At 44.1% G+C, this 25,750-nt stretch overlaps 1 protein-coding gene and 1 long non-coding RNA gene across 10 annotated transcripts in view; one reads left to right on the top strand and one right to left on the bottom strand.

Annotated features, from left to right (window-relative positions):
- Window positions 1–15,714, bottom strand: part of LOC309533343 — a 598,890-nt gene extending 583,176 nt beyond the window's left edge. Inside the window, exon 1 of the long non-coding RNA XR_014220145.1 lies at window positions 15,494–15,714. This is a non-coding gene — a long non-coding RNA (uncharacterized lncRNA). The remainder of the gene's footprint in view (window positions 1–15,493) is intronic.
- The window catches only part of NLGN1 (neuroligin 1), a 674,832-nt gene that overhangs the window by 179,106 nt on the left and 469,976 nt on the right, over window positions 1–25,750 (top strand). The gene's annotated exons all lie outside the window — the stretch shown is intronic.

Raw genomic sequence — 25,750 nt, 5'->3', positions numbered from 1 at the left:
TAGCTTGCATATCTTAGTAGCTAAGTGTATTTTAGTTTTTGCGAGACAGGAAAAGACGAGGAAATGAAAATAAACACAATAAACATTGTAAAAAGGAAGGCTTTGGTCATCTGGGTGTGGACATTGTGGGGAAAGATCTGGAGAACTTTGCAAATTGTTTGCATGCATGAGGAGGCTTTGGGCATGTATCTGAGGACAAGGGTAGTGGTGCCCTCCCTGTGGAACGCCCTCCCACCAGATGTCAAAGAGAACAACAACTACCAGACTTTTAGAAGACATCTGAAGGCAGCCCTGTTTAGGGAAGCTTTTAATGTTTGATGTATCATAGTATTTTAATATTCTTTTGGAAGCCGCCCAGAGTGGCTGGGGAAACCCAGCCAGATGGGCGGGGTATAAATAATAAATTATTATTATTATTATTATTATTATTATTATTATTATTATTATTATTATTATCCCCCCTTAGCACATGGCAAGCTCTTGAAACAGAAGTTTCAAAAGCAGTTTGAATTACAACATTGTGGGAAGAAAATAAATAAATAAGCAAGCAAGCTTACTGGGCATACACAAGCCCTTAGACCTGGTTAGGCGTGGATTACATGTAACACTGCCTTGTGGTTTAGCTCTCTCCAGGAGCTGCAACATTTAGAAGTTATTTTCCAACATTTGCAGTGTTTCTTGTTTAGTAATCCAGTGAAACAAAGTAGCATTTATTCATTCAGCTCTTTCTATACCACCCAATTAACTAAATCCTCTGGGTGGTTCGGAAATGTTAAGAGGAAAAACAAAATCAAGAATAGGAATGGAAAATACAAAGAAACAAAGATAACCATTATACGTAAATATAAACCTAGGCTGGCACAAATAGTGGCATCAGACCATTTCAGAACAGCACAGAATCACCATGAAAACGGAGAAACAACACAGTTTTCCTAGCCGTCATTTCTTCGTACACCTACATTCTGAAGTGGTACTGTCCAAAGAGGGCTGTACCATTTGCCTTTTCTGAATGTGTAGGTAGCCCCTCAGTCAGGGCTGTCTTTAGCATATGTGGCGCTGGGGTGCAAAAAACTGCCCAGCACCACCATTTTTGGGTGGGGCAGGCCAAAGTTGTTGAGCTTTTTTGGGGAGCACAACTCTCTCCCATGCCGCTCCGGGTGGAGGGAGGAGAGCAGACCCTACAGAGGCTTGGGAGGGAAGCTGTGCGCCTCATGTGAGCAGCATGCATGCGCTGGGCGGGCCTCCCAGGCACGCACGCAGGAGGGCAGAGCCAGCCAGCCGCCTCAGCATCCACAGCAGAAAAGCCTCTAGCGCTCCAACGGACTCTGCTGTGCTTGGCAGCGGCTGTCGGCTGGCCTGGCTCTTCAATCCCTGGACTCCAAATCGCGGCCCCGGACTCTTGGCCTGGTGCCCCTGAGAACCTGGCGCCCGGGTGCCCTGCAGCCCTAGGACCTATGGGTGAGCTGGCCCTGTCCTCAGTGCTTAAGCACTTCAGTCTTATTAATGACTGAATTAATGGGTGTGGGTAGGTGTGCCCACCCTCATGAGTCTGCATACCATCAGAAATAAAGCACAATGGCAACTGGGAGGAGGGCTGTTTCAGTGATGGATTTCTTTAATAAACGCTTGCGCTGATATCTATGTTTCATGCCCTTTGGTATACCCAGTAGGACTATGGCAGGAGTTGCATTGGCTGTGAATTCTGTGTATCTCGCTCCTAGGACAAAATCCCCTCCATGGACACAATGTCTTCAACTGGTGTAAGAATCAAAGGTACATGTGGTGGTTCAGAGGGGTTCAGAAACCAGTGCATTCAAAAAATGCACAAGGGGGGGGAATCATGGGTCACACAGGTGACTCCTGTCTTTCCTCACCACACTACACCACATGGCTATGTGACTACTGTCTGTGGAATTAGGGCACATGAGAAGGAAGGCAGTCCTGATTGGTTCAAGAGCATCCCCCTCCCTTGCTAGATGCAGATGGGTAGCCGTGTTGGTCTGCCATAGTCAAAATAAAAAAAATTCCTTCCTGTAGCACCTTAAAGACCAACTAAGTTAGTTCTTGGTATAAGCTTTCGTGTGCATGCACACTTCTTCAGATACACTGAAACAGAAGTTGCCAGATCCTTCTATATATAGAGAAGGTGGGGAGGGGTATTACTCAGAAGGGTGGTGGGAATCGGAGATTGGCAGATAGCTGAGATGAGCCTGATGAGCCTGTTGACGACTCTTAACGACTGTAGTAGGTCTTACAGGAAAAGGCAAGGGGTGAGAAGGTGAGAAGTGGCTTAGTCATGTATAATGAGATAAGAATCCAATGTCTCTGTTCAGACCAGGTGTCTCCATAGTTTTAAGTTTGGTGATGAGTTGCAATTCAGCAGCTTCTCTTTCCAGTCTATTTCTGAAATTCCTTTGTAGTAAAACAGCTACTTTGAGATCTTGTATAGAATGTCCTGGGAGATTGAAGTGTTCTCCTACTGGTTTCTCTGTTTTGTGATTCTTGATGTCAGATTTATGTCCGTTTATTCTTTGGCGTAAGGTTTGGCCTGTTTGTCCAATATAGAGAGCTGAAGGACACTGTTGGCATTTGATGGCATACACAATGTTAGACGATGAGCAATTAAATAGTCCCGAGATGGTATGTGTGATGTTGTTGGGGCCAGTAATGGTGTTGTCCGGGTGTATGTGGCAGCAAAGTTGGCATCTGGGTTTATTGCAGGCTCTGGTGCCAGTGTCCGTGTTAAGTCTGGTTGTAGTATTATTGTGGGTTAGGAGTTGTTTAAGATTGGGTGGCTGTCTGTAGGCAATGAAAGGTCTTCCTCCCAGAGCTTGAGAAAGAGAACTGTCATTGTCCAGGAGAGGTTGTAGATCTCTGATGATGCGTTGAACTGTTTTAACTTGGGAGCTATATGTGATGACTAGTGGTGTTCTGTTATTTTCTTTTTTGGGTCTGTCTTGCAGCAAGTTCTCTCTGGGTATCAGTCTGGCTCTGTTGATCTGTTGTCTAACTTCATCTGCTGGGTATTTTAGTTTGCTGTAGATCTCTTAGGTGAGAGTCTCTGTCTGTAGAATTGGAACAGATGCGGCTGTAACGTAGTGCCTGGCTATATACAATGGACTGTTTGGTATGTTTGGGATGGTAGCTAGAGGCATGTAGATATGTTTGTCGGTCAGTTGGTTTACGGTATAAGGTGGTGTCTATGCGTCCATCCTGTATTTTTATAGTAGTGTCCAAAAAATGTATTTCTTGCATAGATTGATTCATTGTAAGGTTGATTGTGGGGTGAAAATCATTGAATTTCTGGTGAAAGGTGTCCAGGGTCTGTTGACCATGTGTCCAGATGATAAAAATATCGTCAATGTATCGCAGGTACAAGAGAGGTTTGAGTGGGTAGGAGTTTAGGAAACGTTGTTCTAAATCTGCCATGAAGATGTTGGCATACTGTGGGGCCATGCGGGTGCCCATTGCTGTGCCGCTGATCTGAAGGAACAGGTCATCACCAAATTTGAAGTTGTTGTGGGTAAGGACAAATTGGCAGAGTTTGGTGGCAAGGTCCGCTGTGGTTTTATCTGAAATGGTGTTCCTTATAGCTTGTAAACCATCGTTGTGTGGGATGTTGGTATACAGAGATTCCACGTCCATAGTAGCTAGTATAGTATTGTTGGGAAGGTTATTTAAAGATTGTATTTTCCTCAGAAAATCTGTGGTGTCACGTACATAGCTGGGAGCACTGATGGCATATGGTTTCAGAACAGAGTCCATATAACCGGAGACACCCACTGTAATAGTGCCAATACCTGAAATGATGGGGCGTCCTGGATTTCCTGGTTTGTGTATTTTAGGTAGAAGATAGAAAGTTCCTGGTCGAGGTTCTGTTGGTGTGTTGGGGAGGATCTGTTCCTGGATGTGTGGGGGTAGCTCCTTAACAATCTTGTTCAGTTCTTTCTTGTATTCTTGTGTGGGGTCTGAGTCCAATTTTTTTTGCTAGATGGATGTACATGTATGTAAGTTGGTACATGCACAAAGCCTTTTCTTGTGTACTCAATGCACAGATGGTGTGTGGCTGGCAGTAACATGGGCTAGACTTTGTGGCTCAGTGACCCCATTGGATATGTGGGAGAGGATTGATTGATTGATTGATTGATTGATTGATTGCATTTCTGATCCATCCTTCACCAGGAGTTAAATCCAGCAAAGGATAATGCTCCTGCTGATTAATAGTAATTATTATTATTATTATTATTATTATTATTATTATTATTATTATGATGGGCAGCTTCCAACAAATTATAGAACCACAGTAAAATATCAAGCATTAAAAAGAACAGCTCTGTAGAAAAATAACTCTGCATTGCATAATGATTTTAATAATAATAATAATAATAATAATAATAATAATAATAATAATAATAATAATAATAATAATTTATATCCCGCCCTCCCCAGCCGAAGCCGGGCTCAGGGCAGCTAACAACAATAAAACAGTACAACAGTACAACACAACACAACACTCTAAAATCATTCATTATAAAATTGATTCAAATCAAGCCACTGGCAAGCATTGGGCCAGAGCTCCACGAAGATTGCCGAGGGAGGGAGTCAGGCTGTGCCCTGGCCAAAGGCCTGGTGGAACAGCTCTGTCTTGCAGGCCCTGCGGAAAGATGTCAAGTCCCTCAGGGCCCTAGCCTCTTGTGACAGAGCGTTCCACCAGATTGGAGCCACAGCCAAAAAAGCCCTGGCTCTAGTTGACCCCAGCCTAACCTCTCTGTGGCCTGGGATCTCCAAGATGTTTTTATTTGAGGACCGTAAGTTTCTCTGTGGGACATACCAGGAGAGGCGGTCCCGTAGGTATGAGGGTCCTAGGCCGTATAGGGCTTTGAAGGTTAAAACCAGCACCTTAAACCTGATCCTGTACTCCACCGGGAGCCAATGCAGCTGGTATAGCACCGGGTGAACATCATAGCTGTCAACTTTTCCCTTTTCTTGAGAGGAAACCTATTCGGAACAAGGGAATTTCCCTTTAAAAAAGGGAAACGTTGACAGCTATGTTAAACATAGGGCACATGTGTCACCTGCAACCTTAAAAAAAAAGCAAGATGAAATAGCAGCAAGTGACAAACTTCTTCATATGGAGTGGCTCATTTCAGTTCTCACTGAATGAAAGGGGTTCATTGTCAGTGTCTTCAACCAGCAGAAGGACAGCAATGGTGGTCCTCCAATGAGCAACACTGCTTCTGCTCCCTGAGCTTCACCAGGAGTGAGCCAGATCTGTTGTTGTTTTTTGGTGCCCAAGGCAAAAAGTTCGAATGGTGATTGTTCATTTGTTAAAAATATAATAATGAATTAAATGATGGTGCTCCAGTCTACCAGCTAAGATGTTTTCCTTCGCCCTTCATATTGCTAGTATCCTGGCAATAATGGTCACGTGGGTAGCCATTCACCTATAGCCTCTGTTCGTGTAGCATGCCAGGCATTATTGTGTCCTACGTCAGGTCCAGTTCACACAGGAGGCCTCAACAGAGCCTCTCCATGGTGAGGAGCCACAAGCTGACTGTAGCAGCTGTCGTTTCTGATGGGTGCAACAGTTCTAATCTGTTTCGCTTGCCCACCTGCTTACTGTTCAACAATGCATGACTCTTCTTGCATCAGTGCTCTTCAGAGTGAAGGGGAGATAGCTATGATGGGGCTCTCCACTTTCCTGTAGCAACTTTTGGAACCAACAGCTGCTACAGTGAGAGAGAGGCTTCCAACCACTTTGAGGGTCTTTTAGGCCTTCCAAATCATGTTTTAGACGCAAAATATATGGCGACTGTTCTCTGAACCTCAGTAGACTCTGCAAGAATGATAATGAAAAATATTTATTTCTGAAAGTTTAATTTTGTTGTGGCCTTTCCTTTATATTTTATGTGGTGAAGATGCCGTTTATTAACTTCCAGGGCTGCAGATGACCAAACTAATGTGTGCCAGGGGGAAATTGGGGTGTTCTTCTAAACATCCTCATCTTGCAGTCCCATATCTCCTTTGAATAAGAATAACTGCAGTAATTTACATGCCTTGACAAACGTGCAGTGCAGCAGTGGCTGTTGTTATGCTGTTCATCAAGCATGTGTAATTAGCTGAGTGACTTTCGCCTTCTATTACCAGGCATTGATTTTACATAGTCATAAATAAAGATGCAGGGTTCCATTACTTTTAAATGTACAAATGTGTACCTGACTCTGTTTTTTAGTTCCAAAGCAAAAGGGAAGGTTGAAGAGGATGCATGTGTAGTTGAGGAGTAGTTGAACCTGAGGGGGAAACAAAAAAAGAATAAAGAGACTTTCCTTCTAAATGCTCTCCTAAATTTTATTATTATATCTAAATAGGGCTAAGTTATGGTTTATTGCTATTTATTATTATTTATTAAATTTATAGCTCGCTTTTTGTTGCCCTGGCAACAAAACCACTTTAAATATTTTAAGCAAAAAACAAACAAAGACACATATTGAAACCAACATTAAAAAAACCCTTACATTAAAACATACCACACCTACAAAAAGGCTGTTGATAGTTAAAAGCCAGCGGCTTGGTTAAAAAGGGATGTATTTCCCTGGCACCTCAAAGTATGTAGATGACGGAGCCAGGTGAGCCTCCCTGGGGAGAGCCTTCCACAAGTCGGGAGCCACCACTAAAAAGGCCCCATTCTTGTGTAGCCACCCTCCATACCTCCTTGTTGAGTGGGCACACAAAGAAGGTCCTCAGATAATGATCACAGAGTATGGGTTGGTTTATATGGGGAGAGGTGGTTCATATTACTTTACTGAAATTTGGACTTTTGGGGGGCCTGGTTGGATTAAAGCACCCCACCCACCCCACACCACCCCTTTCTACCCTTCTGTTCCTTCTTTTCTGCTACTTGATAGTTATGGCTGCTGGTCTTCCAACAGAGCTGATGAAGGGGCTTTGTGGTCCCATCTCTCCATTTTCGATTGACTCTGGGGGTGCACCACATGAGTTTCAAGGTGACTGTAGCAGCTGTTGGTTCTGACAGGAGCTACCATTGTAGCAATCATAGTCCTTCTTACTGCTGGTGCCCTACCTTCATAAAATGCCAGACTGAAGGCATGAAGTACTGCTATCGCTCTGTTTTGGCTTCGAATCCTTTAGCTATGTTGCATCATCATGACGCCAGATGAGAGCCAATGGTTTGGACGCTTAACTTGGGATCTTATGAGTATTAAAATGGCATCCTGCAGCAACAGGAAGCGGTAAGGCAAAATCACCAAAACTGAGTCCCTCTCCTTAGCCTGCACCATGCCAGTGCTTTTTAGTTGCTTTCACTTTTAAACACACAGAGGGCAAACATATTGACAGGGGCTGCGGGGCTGCACTCCTTGCCCCACCTTATACAATGCACGACTCCTCCTGGACCCTGCTATCTTTGTGTTAGTGTGTTAGATCTCTGTGCATGAAGGCTTCCTCAGGTCTTGGATGATTAGGTTTCTGGAATCTGGAGAAGACTTAATGTATAGAAGATGATGTGTGAAAACCTCCCTTTCTCAATGATCTAAGCTGACCAATGGACAGAAGTGCCAAGGGGAACTATGTGTCAGTGGGGCCAAACACCTGACCCCATTCAACTCCCGTTGTCCTTAATTTCCATAAACGTGTCCATAAATGCACTGCTTTCACAATCCAGTTTATCTATTCTCATGGGGTTCTTACAGAATACAGTGGTACCTCGGGTTAAGTACTTAATTTGTTCCGGAGGTCTGTACTTAATCTGAAACTGTTCTTAACCTGAAGCAACACTTTAGCTAATGGGGCCTCCTGCTGCTGCCACGCCACCAGAGCATGATTTCTGTTCTCATCCTGAATCAAAGTTCTTATCCTGAAGCACTATTTCTGGGTTAGCGGAGTCTGTAACCTGAAGCGTATGTAACCAGAGGTACCACTTTATAGAGAGTTAGAGGCCATTGTCCAGAACTGTCTGCTGATGCAGGTGATCCACCGCTGCCCTCAAACGTTTCTCTGTTTGCTTTGTTGAAGAGACACATTTGACTTCATGTCTACAGCACCATCCTTGCCATTGAAGCGACTGGAGGTGGCAACAAATGGAGGGTTGCTACCCTCCTGGCAATTGAAGGGAGAGGCCATAGCTCAGTGGTCAGAGCACATGATTTACATTCAGAAGGAATTGGGTTCCATCCTGAATTTCTGCTTTTTCAGAAAGGAGCAGGACGTGATCTTGCCAAGAACTTGGGAGAGACTCTGATAGTCAGAGTAGACGACATGGGTGGGCAAACAGACTTGGTACGAGGGAACTTTCTGAATTCTTAATTTGTTGGAGACTGCAGCCTTTTTCCAGCGCTGGTGATGCAAAATGAGTGTAACACCGAGAGGCTTGTTGTAACCATCTTATAATCATGGGTAATGTTCATTTTAATTATTTAAATAGGGAGCTGGAAAACAGATCATTAAAACTTAATGGTCATTATGACTCCTTATTTTCAATTTCTGTTCTCAGGCTAGGCATGACAAACAGCACAATACAATATATTTCTGCAAATTGTCCTGCCTTCGCTAGTGCATATGTGCGTGCATGGTAAAAGCAATACATTCTTGCTGTTGCTCTTGACTGCTTCTGGACTGCTTCTTCCCACAACTATATATATTTGAAGATGAAGGCAAAACTGATTGAAAAGTGTTCAGAGCTGCAATTTAATTTTTTTTATTTTCTGCCTCCACCACACTTTCACTCTGATTCATTTTTAATAATGACAACAAAAAGATGGACAAGCTCTCTTCATAATAGCTGTTCCTATGCTCAGGTTCTTTGCTTGAGTTGGAGCTTTGTGTGAGCAGCAGAGCGCATATGGGTCTCTGAAGAATGGAACAATCCATGACTCCATCTAAAAGAGCAATCTCTAAATGGTAAACATTCTCTTCAAAATTTGACAGCGCATGGGGGAATGCAGTTCTTCTGTCAACAGAATCCTTAAAGAGAATAAAGAGACAAGGAAGGGAGATCTGAATGAGAGTTAGCGCTAAGAAAAAGTAACAGTGTGCCATGTGATGAACATACTTACTATGCCATGGTTGTTTGTGGACTATAACCCGCTTCATGAGATGTATGAAGTGTTACCCTGAGTTGCAGGTATAGATGTACCTGCTGGTTGTGCGTGGGATGAACTGTAAATGTTTAAGTGAGAAGGAAATGAAATGTTCAAAACTATAAATGAATCTCATTTCTTTTTATATAGAGTTACAGGCTTTGTGGATCAGGGGAATGTTGTGAATGTGTTGTTGTTGTTTAGTCGTTTAGTTATGTCTGACTCTTCGTGACCCCCTGGACCAGAGCACGCCAGGCACTCCTGTCCTCCACTGCCTCCTGCAGTTTGGTCAAACTCATGCTGGTAGCTTCAAGAACACTATCCAACCATCTCGTCCTCTGTCGTCCCCTTCTCCTTGTGCCCTCAATCTTTCCCAACATCAGGGTCTTTCCCAGAGAGTCTTCTCTTCTCATGAGGTGGCCAAAGTATTGGAGCCTCAGCTTCACAATCTGTCCTTCCAGTGAGTACTCAGGGCTGATTTCCTTCAGAATGGATAGGTTTGAGCTTCTTGCAGTCCATGGGCCTCTCAAGAGTCTCCTCCAGCACCATAATTCAAAAGCATCAATTCTTCAGCGATCAGCCTTCTTTATGGTCCAGCTCTCACTTCCATACATCATACATAGCTTTAACTATACAGACCTTTGTTGGCAAGGTGATGTCTCTGCTTTGTTATGAATGTAGTGTATCTTGATTTCAGTATGGCCTTTGACAAAGTCCTCTTTGGTATTCTTGTTGGAGAAGCTGGCAAAATAAGGACTGTACAAGATAACTGTTAGGTGCATTTGTAGCTGGTTGACTGACCAAACCCAAAGAGTGCTCATGAATGGTTCCTCATCATCTTGGGGGGAAAGTGACAAGTGGGGTGCCACAGGGGTCTGTGCTAGGCCCGTTGCTGTTCAACATCTTTATAAACATATTGGATGAAGGTATCGAGAAGATTTGCATCCAATTTTCAGATGATACCAAACTGGGAAGGTTGGCCAATGCCACCAAAGACAGAGTCTGTATTCAAAATGACCTTCACAGATTGGAGAAATGGGCTGAAACGAACAAAATGAATTTCAATAGGGACAAATGTAAGGTTCTACACCAGGCATAGGCAAACATGGCCCTCCAGATGTTTTGGGACTACAACTCCCATCATCCCTGACCACTGGTCCTGCTAGCTAGGGCTGATGGGAGTTGTAGTTTATATTTATTATGATGATGGTAGTAGTTGCCTGTTCTACACTTAGGCAGGAGGAACCAGCTACAGGATTGGATTCTGCAGGAAAAGATATTGCTAATGACGTCAAAACAACTGGATAGTGTTAGTACAGCATATTGTAGGTGATTCAGCCGAATGACCTTAGAATCTCCCTTCAGATCTTCATACCGAATTCATGAAGGTCAGGAGAGGAGGGGAGTGTTTGCTATGGGCAGGGGAGTGGGTGGGAGTCAATGCACCCAGAGACCTTGGGGCCAAGAACAACACATGTTCCGCTCCCCTACATGGTTTGTAGCCGGTGTACATTTATGCCGGCTTAGTTTACATTGACTTGCCAGCTTCTTGTGCACAGGATTGCTCCTTAAGCGGTAGATGTAGGCAGGGCTGTCCACATATCATTCCTCTCCATGTGCTGCTCTGTGTTGCTTCCCCAATGTTCCCTGATCATTGCTTTCTGGAGGGCAGGACCAATAACAACAGCAATCCAGCACACTGTTGGTACAAAAAGGTGCAGGATTTCATCAGGAAGTTACAGGACATGGACTGATTGGAAAGGAAGCAGGATGACCACCTCAAAAACCTTTGCAGGTACAGACAGAATTGAAAGTGGCGTTGTGTAGAACTGTCTCAATAGCATCCTAAGCATAAAACATAAAAAGCATAAGATGAGTCCTGCTGGATCAGACCCATCGGCTCATCTAGTCCAGCAGCCGATTCTCCAAATGGCCAACCAGATGCCTGTGGGAAATCCAGGAGCAGGATCCGCTCCCTTCTTGTGGTTTCCAGTCCCAGGAGTGCACAATCAAAAGCGCTTTTGAAGGTTTATCATCTTCTCATGGGCCCATTATGCAAATATATTCAGGAACCAGTTTGTAAACTTTCAGAAATCTCCTCCCATTGAATGACTTTCTGAAACTTCTCCCCCCCCCTTTTTATCTCTTGTGTCTACATTGCCATTCCAATTCCAGATAACATTTGCCCAAAGTTAATTAATTATGCAGACCCGCATTAGGAGGGCAAACAGTGAAGTGGGAATCTGTCACCTGCTATTTTCCAACAGCAAACAGTGAGTGCAGCTACAGCAGATCTGCACCCATGACAGAGGGCCCTTTAAATCCTGTGCAAGGACTGCCAACAGGCCTTTCTCTCTTCCCCAACACCCCCTTTATGATCTCTTAATGCATATTGTCTGGGGAAATGGAGCTGCTCCTCCATGAATTGGGAGGAAATATTCATGCAACTGGGACTCCCGGGACCAATGCAAAGTTGCTTCTTGTCTTGGTGCAGCAGTGCTGATGCTGGGATAATGGAGAGATGCTGAGCTGCCTTATCAAGTGTGCCCCATTCAGCAGTGGGGCAGATGGTGCTTCTCTGCCTGGGCCTGGCAGAGGGAAAACAGGGGAAACAGGTTGCCAAGCCATGTGACTGAGCTGAATAGTCTTAGGCATGGGTAGGCAAACTAAGGCCCAGGGGGCGGATCCGGCCCAATAGCCTTCTAAATCCGGCCCATGGGTTGTCTGGGAATCAGTGTGTTTTTACATGAGTAGAATGTGTTGTGGCAATCACACAGGGTCCCTGGACGTTTAACGGTCTCTTGATCCCTGTGCCACTACTGTGCTTGCTTCCCCGCTGCCACCAACCAACTGAGTCCAAACAGTTGTTAAAAGTGAACCAAAAAACCCCACCAAGTTTATTTTACAGACATTAACAAGTTTATGGTTTCTCAGATAATATTCCTGTCAGTTTCTTGACTTTAGTTTCTTTACCGGCCTATACCTTCCTAATACTTTCTGACTGATTATCTCAACTGTTTGACTGACTCCTCTTAACAAATTCTCTCACTCTTTCACATCCAACTAGCCCCACCCACAGACTTCGCTTATCAATCTCTTCTAACTCCAGACTGTCTTCTCTACCCTAACTCTAACTCTCTCCAAAAAAACCTCTGCGCTTAAACCTTATACACAGTTAACTCTGCCCCCTGCGTTCCCATTGGTTGGTCATTTTACTATTAGTTAACACTTTCCCTATGAACCCAGTATGATGTCACACACCTAGGACAGCAAACGCCACATGTGTGCTTTTATTTAAAATGCATCTCTGGGTTATTTGTGGGGCATAGAAATTTGTTCACCCCCCCAAAAAAAAAATAGTCCGGCCCCTAACAAGGTCTGAGGGACAGTGGTCTGGCCCCCTGCTGAAAAAGTTTGCTGACCCCTGTTAATCCCCCCACAGTGTGTTTCGGATTGCAGCCTCAATCAATCAATCAATCACACACACACACACACACACACACACACACACACACACACACACAAATAATCCATGGCCTAATTTATCTCTAGATGGAGGACAGAGCATAATTACAGTGGTGCCTCGCAAGACGAAAATAATCCATTCCGCGAGTCTCTTCGTCTAGCGGTTTTTTCATCTTGCGAAGCAACCCTATTAGCGGCTTAGCGGATTAGCGCTATTAGCGGTTTAGCGGATTAGCGGCTATTAAAGGCTTAGCGGCTTAATGGCTAAAAGGCTATTAGCGGCTTAGCGGCTTAGAAAAAGGGGGGGAGCGAAAAAAAATCGGAACACTCGCAAGACGTTTTCGTCTTGCGAAGCAAGCCCATAGGGAAATTCATCTTGCGAAGCAGCTCCAAAACGGAAAACCCTTTCGTCTAGCGGGTTTTCCGTCTTGCGAGGCATTCGTCTTGCGGGGCACCACTGTATTGCTTTACCCATCACAAAAAAAACACAAAACAAAACCCAACAACAGAAGCAGACCCCTGGTTGGGATTCAGCCGAAGTCTCCCCCGCCTCCTGCCCCATATGGGAACTTACTTATATGTACTGCCCTTGGTTTTTCCAGCTTCAGCTCAGATGGCTGAGCCTGGATGAGCAAGTTGTGCTGCCATATCTTCAGCCTAGCTGGGTTTGGGAACCTAATGTTGGCTGAGCCAGAAATCAGCTGGCTGAGCCAGAGATCCCCTGCATGGTAAACTGCTTGAGCTGGCAGATCTTACCATTGTCCTTCTCCCTTAATGTCTGTCTAATGGAGTCTAGTGAGAAGTAGTATATATCCCCTCCCCCACCCCTTTTCTGTTGTTCTAGAGGGGGAGGAAGAGGAGGAGAAAACACAGATGATGATGATGATGATGATGATGATGATGATAATGGTGATGACTATTTTAAATGTTTCCTATTCCTTCCGGACTGTTAAATCACACACCACAATGTGCTAAGTAACTTGGAGCAGTGCAAACTGATTGCCTTTAGTCCCTTTCAGGAGTTTTACAGGGGTATGTTCTATGCACAGCCAGTGGTATGGGTCAGGATGCCACCTGCTGGCTCCGTCTCCTCCCTGCAGTTTATCCCCAATTGTTCTAAATTTCCACGCACACAGGGGGAATTTGCATGCATTCCAAGGCACATCAGTTTCAGCAGTGCAACTTGCACCGTGCAAAAATCAAGAGTACTAGTTGTGTGCAGGGAGCCTTAAGTGCATCGAGGTGTATGTATGTAGGCTCCAGGTTTTCTGCAGCAACCAAAGATACACAGCCATGTACATAACTGCTTCAAAAGACTTAAGCATTAATACTTTGAAAATTATACTCCGGAAATGTACGTTTTTCATAAAACTTTGCATATAACATGGCATATAATTGGTTAAATTTTAAAGAAAAGCAAAACAACAACAACAAAAACCCCTGACAATGCATGAGCGATTTAGACATGCAAGAGGTAGTCCAATATGGGCAAGGTCTGAACCACCGAATTCCATATATAAATCTGTTTTAATTGGATTTCTCCTCCATCCCTAACTCATACAGTGTTCCTAGTAAGACACAGGACTTTTGATTCTACACAAAGAAAGACATCTTGGCAGAAGGCAGGTCATTAGCTAAGAGCCTGGTATTAGAGAATGGATGCAGAGGTGGACGATGGATGGAAAAAAAACACACATGATCCAAAGTGGTACTTTAAATGTGATCAATGGTATTTTAATACCTTCTTTGAGCAGAAGGCCACATCAGAAATTGCTCTGGTTTTAGCCGGAGCTGCCTTGTGGCATGGGCTGGGCTCCTGCTCAACAAGACCTCCGACTCCTTAAGTGCCCAGAAATTGTTCTGTCCTACTTTGGATCCAAGCCAATGTTTTTATTTTTTAATTTACGCATTTGTTGTTCTTTACGTTTATTTATTTTTTTTGAAGGCCATTGCCTGTATCAAACTGAGATGGGTTAAAATCACAATAATACCTTGGTTTGAACCCAGAGTTTGCTTAGAGGATTTCCACCGATATCAACAGGACCATTGATTTCAGCAGGTCTACTTTAAGCATACTTTAACAACAACATGAAGAAGTCTGGATCCCAAGCCACTACTTATATATGTGAGCGTTCAGTGTAAACATAAGAAGAGGCTGGATCAACCCTATCAAGTGCAGCATCTGGTTTTCCAGTGGCCAGCCAGGTGCACACGATAAGCCTGCCAATAATAATAATAATAATAATAATAATAATAATAATAATAATTTGTACCCCTCCCATCTGGCTGGGTTTCCCCAGCCACTCTGGGCGGCTTCCAACAGAATTAATGATGATGATGATGATGATGATGATATTAAAGCGATAAAATATCAGACATTAAATCTTCTCTAAACACAGGAAAGCAACAACACTCTCGATTCTCAGCAACTGGCTTTCTGAGGCATACAGCTTCGGACAGAGGAAGTAGAAAATAGCCATCATGGCTAGCTTATCCTCTATGAAGCTTATCCTCTATTTAACTTTTAAAAAACTTTCATAAAATAGTTATTTACCATAACTTCAGCTCATGGACGCAGCCTTACAGATTTCTTATTTAGAAATAAGTCTTATGGAATTCACAGTGTACTCCTAAACAGTTATACTCAAAAGTAAATCTCACTGAGATGAGTGGGACTTACTCCCAGGCAAGCGGGTATAGGATCACAGCCTTCACATGACTTTAAATGCAAACTTCTGAGAAAATGAACATAGAATTTGGCTGCAAGGAAATTAAAGAGGGGACAAGACCCAGGTTGTGACTTAACGTTATATTTTATTGAAAGTTACATGTGGTGTACTGGGCAGAATGTGTTAAACAAGATGCAGGTTGAAATTCCTTTTCAGTGATGGAGCTCATTTGGTGATTTGGGGGGCATCTCTACCCTACCCTACCTTGCAGCCTTTAGGTAAAGGGGACCCCTGACCATTAGGTCCAGTCATGACCAACTCTGGGGTTGCGGCGCTCATCTCACTTTATTGGCCAAGGGAGCCGGCGTACAGCTTCCGGGTCATGTGGCCAGCATGACTAAGCCGCTTCTGGAGAACCAGAGCAGCACACGGAAACCGTTTACCTTCCCGCTTGAGCGGTACCTATTTATCTACTTGCACTTTGACGTGCTTTTGAACTGCTAGCTGGTAGGAGCAGGGACCGAGCAATGGGAGCTCACCCCGTTGTGGGGATTCGAACCGCCGACCTTCTGATCAGCAAGTCCTAGGCTCTGTGGTTTAACCCACAGCGCCACCTGCGTCCCTTACCTTGCAGCGTTTAGTGATGATTAAATGGGAGAGGATGAACCATTGTATATTACCTTTAGTTCCTTGGAAGATGTGATAAAGATAATAAAATAATATAAATAATATAAAGATAATAAAATAATATATTGGGAGTTATATATTTGTGTGTAGCTATGCCTCCCCTTAGGGACGCGGGTGGCGCTGTGGGCTAAAGCCTCAGCGCCTAGGGCTTGCCGATCGAAAGGTCGGCGGTTCGAATCCCCGCGGCGGGGTGCGCTCCCGCTGCTCGGTCCCAGCGCCTGCCAACCTAGCAGTTCGAAAGCACCCCCGGGGGCAAGTAGATAAATAGGTACCGCTTACCAGCGGGAAGGTAAACGGCGTTCCGTGTGCGGCTCTGGCTCGCCAGAGCAGCGTTGTCACGCTGGCCACGTGACCCGGAAGTGTCTCCGGACAGCGCTGGCCCCCGGCCAATAAATGTGAGATGGGCGCACAAACCCCAGAGTCTGGCAAGACTGGCCCGTTTGGGCAGGGGTACCTTTACCTTTACCTTTATGCCTCCCCTTAGGTTTGCACCTGGCTGAAACCTTGGTTGTTCATTGCTGCTTATGAACAAGGACAACCACGAGAAAAGTTAATATAACAGGAAGAATGTAAGACCTGCCTGGCACTCAAGCAAAGTGTTCTAGAGGAAGAGCTATATCCATGTGTGTGGCTGGAAGATATTAAAATCTTATGAAATAGAGAGGGCAATTACTTTAACTGAAGAAAGAAAAGGACACTCTCTGGACTTAACATCAAGCTGATGGGGAATGTTATTACGTGGGTGGTGCTGTGGTCTAAACTCCCAGCTCCTGCCCACCTAGCAGTTCAAAAACACATCAAAGTGCAAGTAGATAAATAGGTACTGCTCCGGCGGGAAGGTAAACGGCGTTTCCATGCGCTGCTCTGGTTCACCAGAAGCGGCTTAGTCATGCTGGCCACATGACCCAGAAGCTGTCTGCGGACAAACGCCAGCTCTCTTGGCCTATAGAGCAAGATGAGCGGCGCAACCCCAGAGTCGTCCACGACTGGACCTAATGGTCAGGTAACCTTTACCGTTACCTCGGGTTAAGAACTTAATTCATTCTGGAGGTCCGTTCTTAACCTGAAACCGTTCTTAACCTGAGGTACCACTTTAGCTAATGGGGCCTCCCGCTGCTGCTGCGTCGCTGTCGTGTGATTTCTGTTCTCATCCTGCAGCAAAGTTCTTAATCTGAGGTACTACTTCCGGGTTAGCGGAGTCTGTAACCTAAAGTGTCTGTAACCTGAAGCATCTGTAACCCGGGGTACCACAGTATTTCTAGCATTCCTTTAAAAAAACCCAAACAAAACCCGCTGTTGAGCTTGGCGTCGTGGTGTCTGGCTATCTCCAATTTCCTCAGCTTGTTGGTTTTTGCATTCCTTGCCATCCCTGGATTTGCTGTCAGTGCCAGAGCAGTCTGGTAAATATGTCACAGTCTATTATGTTTGCTGTCATGCAGAGAGTTCGTGTGATGTTTTGATAACGTTTTTCCCCCCACCGTTTGGTATCGCCCACCTGCACATGTGTATGTTTCTTGTCTGCAATACACCTCCATATTACTTGATTTTCATTCCAGTCCTTAAATGAGGGAGAGACGAAACCCCCGAGTCCTGAACAACTTCGCAGGAAATCTCATGGCAAAATCTGCCAGGATGAGCTGCTTAGGATACAGTGGATTGCTGGCTCAGCTGTCCTCAGCGGGTGTTAAGTGCCCAATCCTGGCTCAGCTGAAAATAGGCTGGCATAATTTGCACAATACTGGAGCTTAGCGGAAATTGGCTGAGGCTGGTGTGAGTCCCCAAAACAGGGCATTCTGGGAGTGTGGCAGGGGCAGAACCAGAGAGGGGGGACTTCAGCTTGACCATGTGATCAACCAGGCATAAGGCACTATTTTAAAGCCTCCTTTGCCTCTGCCAGGCAGTAGTTACATATCCTCATGACCACTGCTCCTTGTGTATTTTTCTAATCTATGGGTTGTGCTGAAGAAGATTCCGGCGAAACAGTCAGATTATCCGGGATCACTGTCCTACGTTGTTATTCACTTACTACTTCGGCACCATGAACGCCTAAAAAGTTTTACCACTTAGCCCATAGGATAGCATCTATTACTTTGCTTCAACCATAGACTTATTATACTTTTAGGGACTTTCAAAGATTGACAGACATGTGTTCATTTGTTTTCAAATATATTAGAGAATTTACAAGTGTACACATTTTGTTTTTGTGGTACTAAATCATGTATATTATGCAATAAGAACTACAGTGCTATCTAGTATACTGGTCTTCGTGTTGCTTGTGTTGTTTGTTGTGTTAAGTTTGCAACACAGGGGTTTGTTGTTCCGTATTAGGTAGAGCAACAGCAGCCCTGTTGCTGAATAGGCTTTGGATCTGGTGTAACATGCAATGGCTTACTTTGTGTCAGCTGCTTGTGCATAGGTCTGCTCCCTTAGACTCTGACGCTTCACAGTGTGCCAAGACCATACCCCCTCAGCTGCTCCACTTTAAGCGGGACATCCCAGAATTACAGAAGCTATCCCGGATTCTGAGTGGATTCCGGGATGTCCAGTTTTGGTTCCAGCAAAAACACAGCCCCCAAAGAGTGCCCAGGCTCTTTGTGCGAGCCACTGGCTCTAACAGGAGCATTGTCCCCAAATATACCCCCTTTTTTTGGAGAGGGGTGTTTTTGCATGAGGGTAGGTATGTTGGTGGATAAGCAGTACTCCAGCTTCTCACATTATGCACTACCCTCTGTGATCAGAGGCTTTAGCTGGTCTCGCTAATCTCACAATTTTGATCGGTGGGCCTTTTCTGTGGTGACCCCTAACTGTCAGAGCTTTGGCAGATTCACACAGGTGCAAGTGGTCTTACAAAATAGCCTAGGTTAATTCTTTAGTGTGCCCTTTCTGGCTTTCAGAAGCCCTTTCCCATCTCAGGAAGAAGGCAGGACTGATTCAAGTTTCAGAAAGTGGGGCACAGATGTCCCCCCCCCCCCCCACAAATCTACAATTCCCAGAGTTCCCTGTGGAGTGGGAGCAATGGTTAAACCATACCGAGTTCCGAGGGGAATAGGAGTCTCCTAACAACTCGTAGCACCCTTAACCAACTACAGCTCCCAGAATTCTCTGGGGGAAGTCGTGACTGTTTAAAGTGGTATCATAGCACTTTAAATGTATGGTGTGAATGTGGCCTCTCTGTGTGTGTGTGTGCGCACCTGCGCATTTGCATACGCGCACACACACACACACACACACACCTCTGAAGCCCAATTCATTCTGGCAGATCTTCAGAAATGCATTTGGCCTCATAATCTCCAGCAGTGCAGTGACAAACTACCAGACATATTCATTTTGTTGTTGATGTTTCAAGTGCTGCTTGTTCCAGGTTTCGTTCCTTTCCCTTTTTATTGTTTAAATACCACAGAGACCTTTCCTTTTGAGCTATTATGGTAGTAATACACACTGTAAGATAATGAACCAAACATCGTCTAGCGCAGCCCTTTGCATCCAGTCACAATCAGATGCCGTTAGAATAGCTTAATGCCACGTATTTGAAATAACATAAAATGCTTAAAGTTAGCATCCTTTTGTGGAGTCATCTTCCTGGGGAAGGTAATGCTCTGATGGTATTGCTGCCAGACTAAATGTGAAAATGCCCGCCATTTCTCTTTTCTGTCTGTATTGAACTAAGGAAGTCATGTTTAAGGATTGCATCCATACAGAATGAAGTCATCATCATCATCATCATCTCTCTCTCTCTCTCTCTCTCTCTCTCTCTCTCTCTCTCTCTCTCTGGTTCCATAGCCTCTTCCTGACTTCTGTCAGAAGTGCAGCACTGTACCTACCAACTGGAATTACACATTATGAGTAATCTTTGCACATTACACATTATGAGTAATCAAGTCTCTGTGCTTATTATACATGTAGTTTGCTTTTTAAATTGTGTATTGTGCCCCTTGTTTGTTGCCTATAGAACCATACCCATCAACATTTCTCATATGACAATAGGAACGTTCTATTTAATACTACTGCTACTAATAATAAGAATAATTTATACTGCACAGATTGGACTGGGTGGCTTCCAACATATATAAAAACATAATCAGACATCAAATATTTAAAAAACTTCCCTACACAGGGCTGCCTTCAGATGTCATCTCAAGGTTGTATAGTTACTTATCTTCTTGGCTCGGGGGTTGCATAGCTCCATACCCTCCAACGTTTCTCTGATGAAAATAGGGATGTCCTAAGGGAAAGTGGGACATTCTGGGAACAAATCAGAAACTGGGATGGGTTCTGTAATTCCAGGGCTGTCCCTGGAAAATAGGGAGACTTGGAGATCTGTAGCAACTCCCCGGTTTTCCCATGGAAAAACTGTTTTGGCATGATGGAACATTCACCAACATTCCTTGAAGTTCTCAGAATGAAATGCCACCACTGGAATGCTGATAAACATTCCAATGATGGAAGTGAAAGGTTTATTTCAATTGGGAAACCACTTTGAGTGCTAACTGCCTTGGCATCTTTTTTGTGACTTGAATAACTGCTGTCCTCCATCTTATCAATTACATTGGATTCTTGGTTACATCTCATGGTTAGTGAGGAGATGGTTTAACTATGAACCCTGGATCGAATGGCCTTGGTTTACCTTAGAGTGGTGTAGCAGCAAAAAGGATCAGGGAGAAGCAAATCAGCAATGTCAAGTGTTAATTGGAATGCTGAATGGTGTAGCAGATATAGCGTCATTCTCTGCCAGCATGAATGGAGATGTCCCTCTATAACAGGGGTCGGCAAGGTTTACCTCACCTGGGCTGGTTCAGTCCCATGGAGATCGCTCTGTAGACATATATAGTAGTTATATAGTATGCTCTATAACATACTCAATAGGAATGTTGGGCAGTAATTACTAGTTTTCACATTGGCAAACCCCTAACAAGCTTGCAAGGAACTCACAGAATGCATTTGGAACAACTGAATTAATGTTGGATATGCTATGCAGGGACGCGTGTGGCGCTGTGGGTTAAACCACAGAGCCTAGGACTTACCGATCAGAAGGTCGGCGGTTCAAATCCCCGCGACGGGGTGAGCGTCCCTGCTCCTGCCAACCTAGCAGTTCAAAAGCACATCAAAGTGCAAGTAGATAAATAGGTACTGCGTTGGTGGGAAGGTAAAAGGCGTTTCCGTGCGCTGCTCTGGTTCACCAGAAGCGGCTTAGTCATGCTGGCCACATGACCAGGAAGCTGTATGCCGGCTCCCTCAGCCAATAAAGTGAGATGAGCACCGCAACCCCAGAGTCGGCCACGACTGGACCTAATGGTCAGGGGTCCCTTTACCTTTACCTATGCTATGCTGAGCCAAATTCTATGGTGCTCTGTATGTATGAGGGCAGTGGGGAGTCTTTTTAGGTCATTGATGAAGCTAAGTGATGGATTTCAGATAGACTTAAAATCCAAGCACTTGAATAATGCTTTTGGTAGCTTGTTATAAAACTTCCCAGTACAGATTTTTGGCTGGGCATGGGGCAAGGGGAAGACAGCATATTTAATAGGATGAAATCATATGCCATATAAATAAATATAAATGCATATCACTCATTTGCTGACAAGCGTCTGTAGATGACATTTTACCAATTTTGCAAGAGGCTCCTTGTAAGTAACTGTTAGCTGAAAATCAGGTATTTATGCAATTATGATAATTATATCTGTGCATCTGCTGTGGTATGCTTGTAATTATTTCATTAAAACGGCAATTATAATTGTAGGTGATAATGATGTATTTGGAGCACATTACAAAAATCCTTATAAACTGGCAGAGGCGAACTTGGTGCAGCTCTAAAGCCCTGTACATTATTTTAATGGAAATGTCAGGAATTATTAGCACAGACTATGAACTGCCTTCAAAAATTATATGAAACTCGTAAAGCTTATTTTTATCCCCCCTGCCAAAAACATAAACTCCAGGCTAACATTTCAGAAGTCATTTTAGGAAGGGGGGAAAAGGATGAACAGTAAATGGAATAAATAATTGGCCATCTACCTCTTGCACACTTTGGTCCAATTCAGACACAAGAAACCATGGTTTGCACTGTGTGCACAGGGAGGCATGAACCTTGGGCTCACATGTTCCCTCATTACAGGAGCCCTTCATAGTGAATTAAAGGTAAAGGGACCCCTGACCATTAGGTCCAGTCGTGGCCGACTCTGGGGTTGGGGCACTCATCTCGCTTTCTTGGCCGAGGGAGCCGGCGTACAGCTTCCAGGTCATGTGGCCAGCATGACTAAGCCGCTTCTGGCGAACCAGAGCAGTGCACGGAAACACCATTTACCTTCCCGTTGGAGTGGTACCTATTTATTTACTTGCACTTTGGGGTGCTTTTGAACTGCTAGGTTGGCAGGAGCAGGGACCGAGCAACAGGATCTCACCCCGTTGGGGGGATTCGAACCGCCGACATTCTGATCGGCAAGTCCTAGGCTCTGTGGTTTAACCCACAGCGCCACCCGCATCTCCCTCATAGTTCATTAGAAGCTTTCAATTGTGGTTAGAAACAAACCATAGTTTACAGTTTTGCTCTAACAGGGTTGCTGAAGTAATGCCCTCTAGATGTAGCTGGAATACAGCTCCCTTCATCTTTGAGAATTGGCCATGGCGGCTGGGACTGATGAGCAGTCCAACAACATTAGGAGAGTACCGTGTTGGCTACCCCAGTACAAGCCATAACTTTTTCTCAAACCAGAACCAAACCATGCGTTTTCATTATGTTTGCATTAGGAACTTGCTTGCCTGTTGCAAGTGAACTTGCTGGTGAACTTCTCCAGGCTCAGTCCAGAAACAATCTTCAGCAACACAGGCTCAGTCATATATCTCTCAAAAGAGGGTGAAGAACATTAGAAGCCCATGGATTCTTCTCCAGCTTGGATTTTATTCTGAGCTGGAGAAGACTTCCCACCACTGGCTCACCCTCAGAAAACTAGGGCTGAAGAGGAGGCAGGGAGAGAGTCCATTATCACAGGGGAGCCTATCTGCACAAAGATTTTCCATGGTGCAGGAGGTGAGCTTTTGCTTCTTACACTTTTCTGGAGGGGAAGCTGTTCAAACCAGCCAACTAGTGAGCCACAGACAAATGACTCTCTTGCTTTGCTGGGGGCTGGTTCAGCAAAGAACCGAGTTATTATCAATATTGAAGTCAAGATGCTTGGCTCATTTCTAGTTAAATCTGTGAGCCAAGTGGAGTACATCCATCTCTATTTGTGGCAACCTTTAAATAGCTTCTGCCATTTTGGAAATGATGTATTTTGCACAATGACCTCTCCCAATCCAAACACAGCCCAGAAGCTTATCGCTTTGCTTGTGCTTTACACCTCCCTGTTTCTTTGCAATCCCAGGCAGGCAGCAAAACCAGAGGTTTGCTGAATCCTTGGATGGCCGCCATACAAAATCAGTAGACTGTGTTTGATTTGGATGGGTCACAAATTGTTCAGCCCTAATATAGGAGAGACAAAAGCCCCTTACTGGCTAAAACTTTCAGCTCCACTTAACAAAGGATGATATTCCTATGCACACACCACTTTTGTGTAGGAAAAATGCACTTACATACAGGAAAGTAACTTGATATGATATTGCTAATATTTAGAGTGGCTGCTTGCACTGCTCCCCCCAAAAGAAAGAATCCTGTGATCAAAATTGAAAAAGAGGATAAAATAACACAAATCTGCAAAAAAAGGCACACACTAATTTAAATGTAGCAGTAGCTACTGAAATTTCAACAGATATTCTGTACATCTTACCATAGTGGGAATAATTTAACTCCCTTGTTTTCAGTGGGTCCACTCTCAGTAAGACTTACCCGGATATCACAAGGTCTCAGCCATGGCCAAGACAGAATTCAAACCCAGGTCTCCATTTTCTCTAGTTCAGCATTTGATGCAACCACCCCCAAGCACTGCATTCTGATTATAGACTCAACCCCCCATACTTTTCACCCGTAAGAATGCTGACTTGTGCTGGGGTGTTGTCTAATTTCCCACCTTGGCAACCACAGGTGTGGAACAACTCATAGAGATGGGGAAATTGACAAACGTGATGGAATCACAACGCTGGAAAGGATTCCTACAAGGGCAAAATAATGTAAGATGGGGCAATATTTTGGGTTGCTTTCCCATGTTGGTGGTTATGGGGAATCCTGCCCTCAGCTAAACCAGTTTCACACAGTACTTATAATATTATAAAAATATATATTCTTATGGAAGAAATATAAACAAGCAAGCTACTGCACTGCCATAAGTGTTCCTGCCCATGCTCCCACCCCAAATGTATATTTTATTGATTTTCCTTAGCTCAGGTTAAGACTGAAGTGACAAAGTGTTTCAATTTCCAGAGTTGCCCTGGAGGACTGAGACAATTTACAATCATTTCTGCAGTAAAATTGCTACCTCGTGATATTGACCAACGCAATTGCATGTAGCCTTGGCGAGCAAATGTGAGCGTATAAATATTTGCCTTTCTATTTGTTTTTTAAATGAAATGTATTACCTTATTAATGTCATTGTCAAGCCTTATTTCAACTCTGCTGGATGAAAAAGGTGATTTGGAAGTACCGCTTTCTTGCTAATTTGTTTATGTGTTAAGGATGGGATCTATCAATGGCTAGACAGCTGCTCCCTCCATCGCCTGCCAGCCACCAATGTAGGCATTTGATTCTCGTCAGGTTCTCGGCTTGCCTGGGAGAGGGATGGTACAGTTGATCCAGACCAGGGACGGGGAACCTGTGCTCTTCCTTGTGTTGGTGCCTGCTCAACATTTCTCCTGTGTTTTTGGACTGTTCTCCATCAATTAATGAGGAAAGAAATTGCACTGAAAACAATAAAAAAGGGAAGAGAAAATACCAGATAAATTCTCATGGGTCGAGATGGCAGAAAAATTAAATTCACTCCACATTTAAAGGTGAATCTGCCTAATTCACAGTTTCTAAAAATGACACACGAATCAAAACGTAACTGTCCTTTGAAATTTGCCAATCCCTGAAATTTGCAATGTGGTTCTCCGACCAAGTAATAGAAGCAGGAATCCATGTGTATATAAAAATATGTATATAAAAGTGTATATAAAAATGAGGATGTGGTGAAAATAACATTGAGATGCATTCTCTTGGGAAAAACTGCTCCGCAAAGATGCATACAATAGGCAAAATTGCAAGTTTATTAAGTGAAATTTGCAGATGAATTTTTGCAGGGGCTTTTTTAAAGAAATCATAAATACGCAGAAATGTGGTGAACTGATCTTATGACTGGAAAGAGCAAGGAACCAAAAGAAACCCAAATGGAAAGATTAACCCATTCCTAGTGCAAGTTTATTTTTTAATCTTCTAATATTACTCAAGGGTGGCTGACTGGTGTACATGATGAGAGTTGGCATATGATTTCAATCCTACCACCCCATCAATCTAGTCCTCAGGACAGAATGTAAATCTGCGGCTTAATCGACAGATCTACAAACCTTTCCAAGGGATCATTCAACCATGGTACGTTGGAGGTATGACAAGGACTGTGCCGTATTTCCCCCCTTGCTTTTAACAGTGTTAAGCGAGCAGCTTCAAAATATGGTGCCTTTGCTTGGCAGGGTGCAAATGCTTTAAAAAGGGCTGCAGGGAGCCACTGTCTGTTGCTTCCTGTGCAACTCTATGCACAAAGGGTCATTTTACATACAAGAAAGCGGCTGCCCCTCTTGAGAGAATAGCAGCACAATCCTGGGTATAAGAATGCATGGATGTGGAATGTGTTTGCAGCCTGCAGGTGCAAGCCTAAAACGTGTTTGTGGGTTCAGACCCAGAAACCTCCCCCTTAAACAAATTCACACTTGACT

This window comes from Podarcis vaucheri, assembly GCF_965113315.1.
Source record: "Podarcis vaucheri genome assembly, chromosome: 5".
NCBI lineage: Eukaryota > Metazoa > Chordata > Lepidosauria > Squamata > Lacertidae > Podarcis > Podarcis vaucheri.
This window is presented reverse-complemented; position numbering and strand designations above follow the sequence as displayed.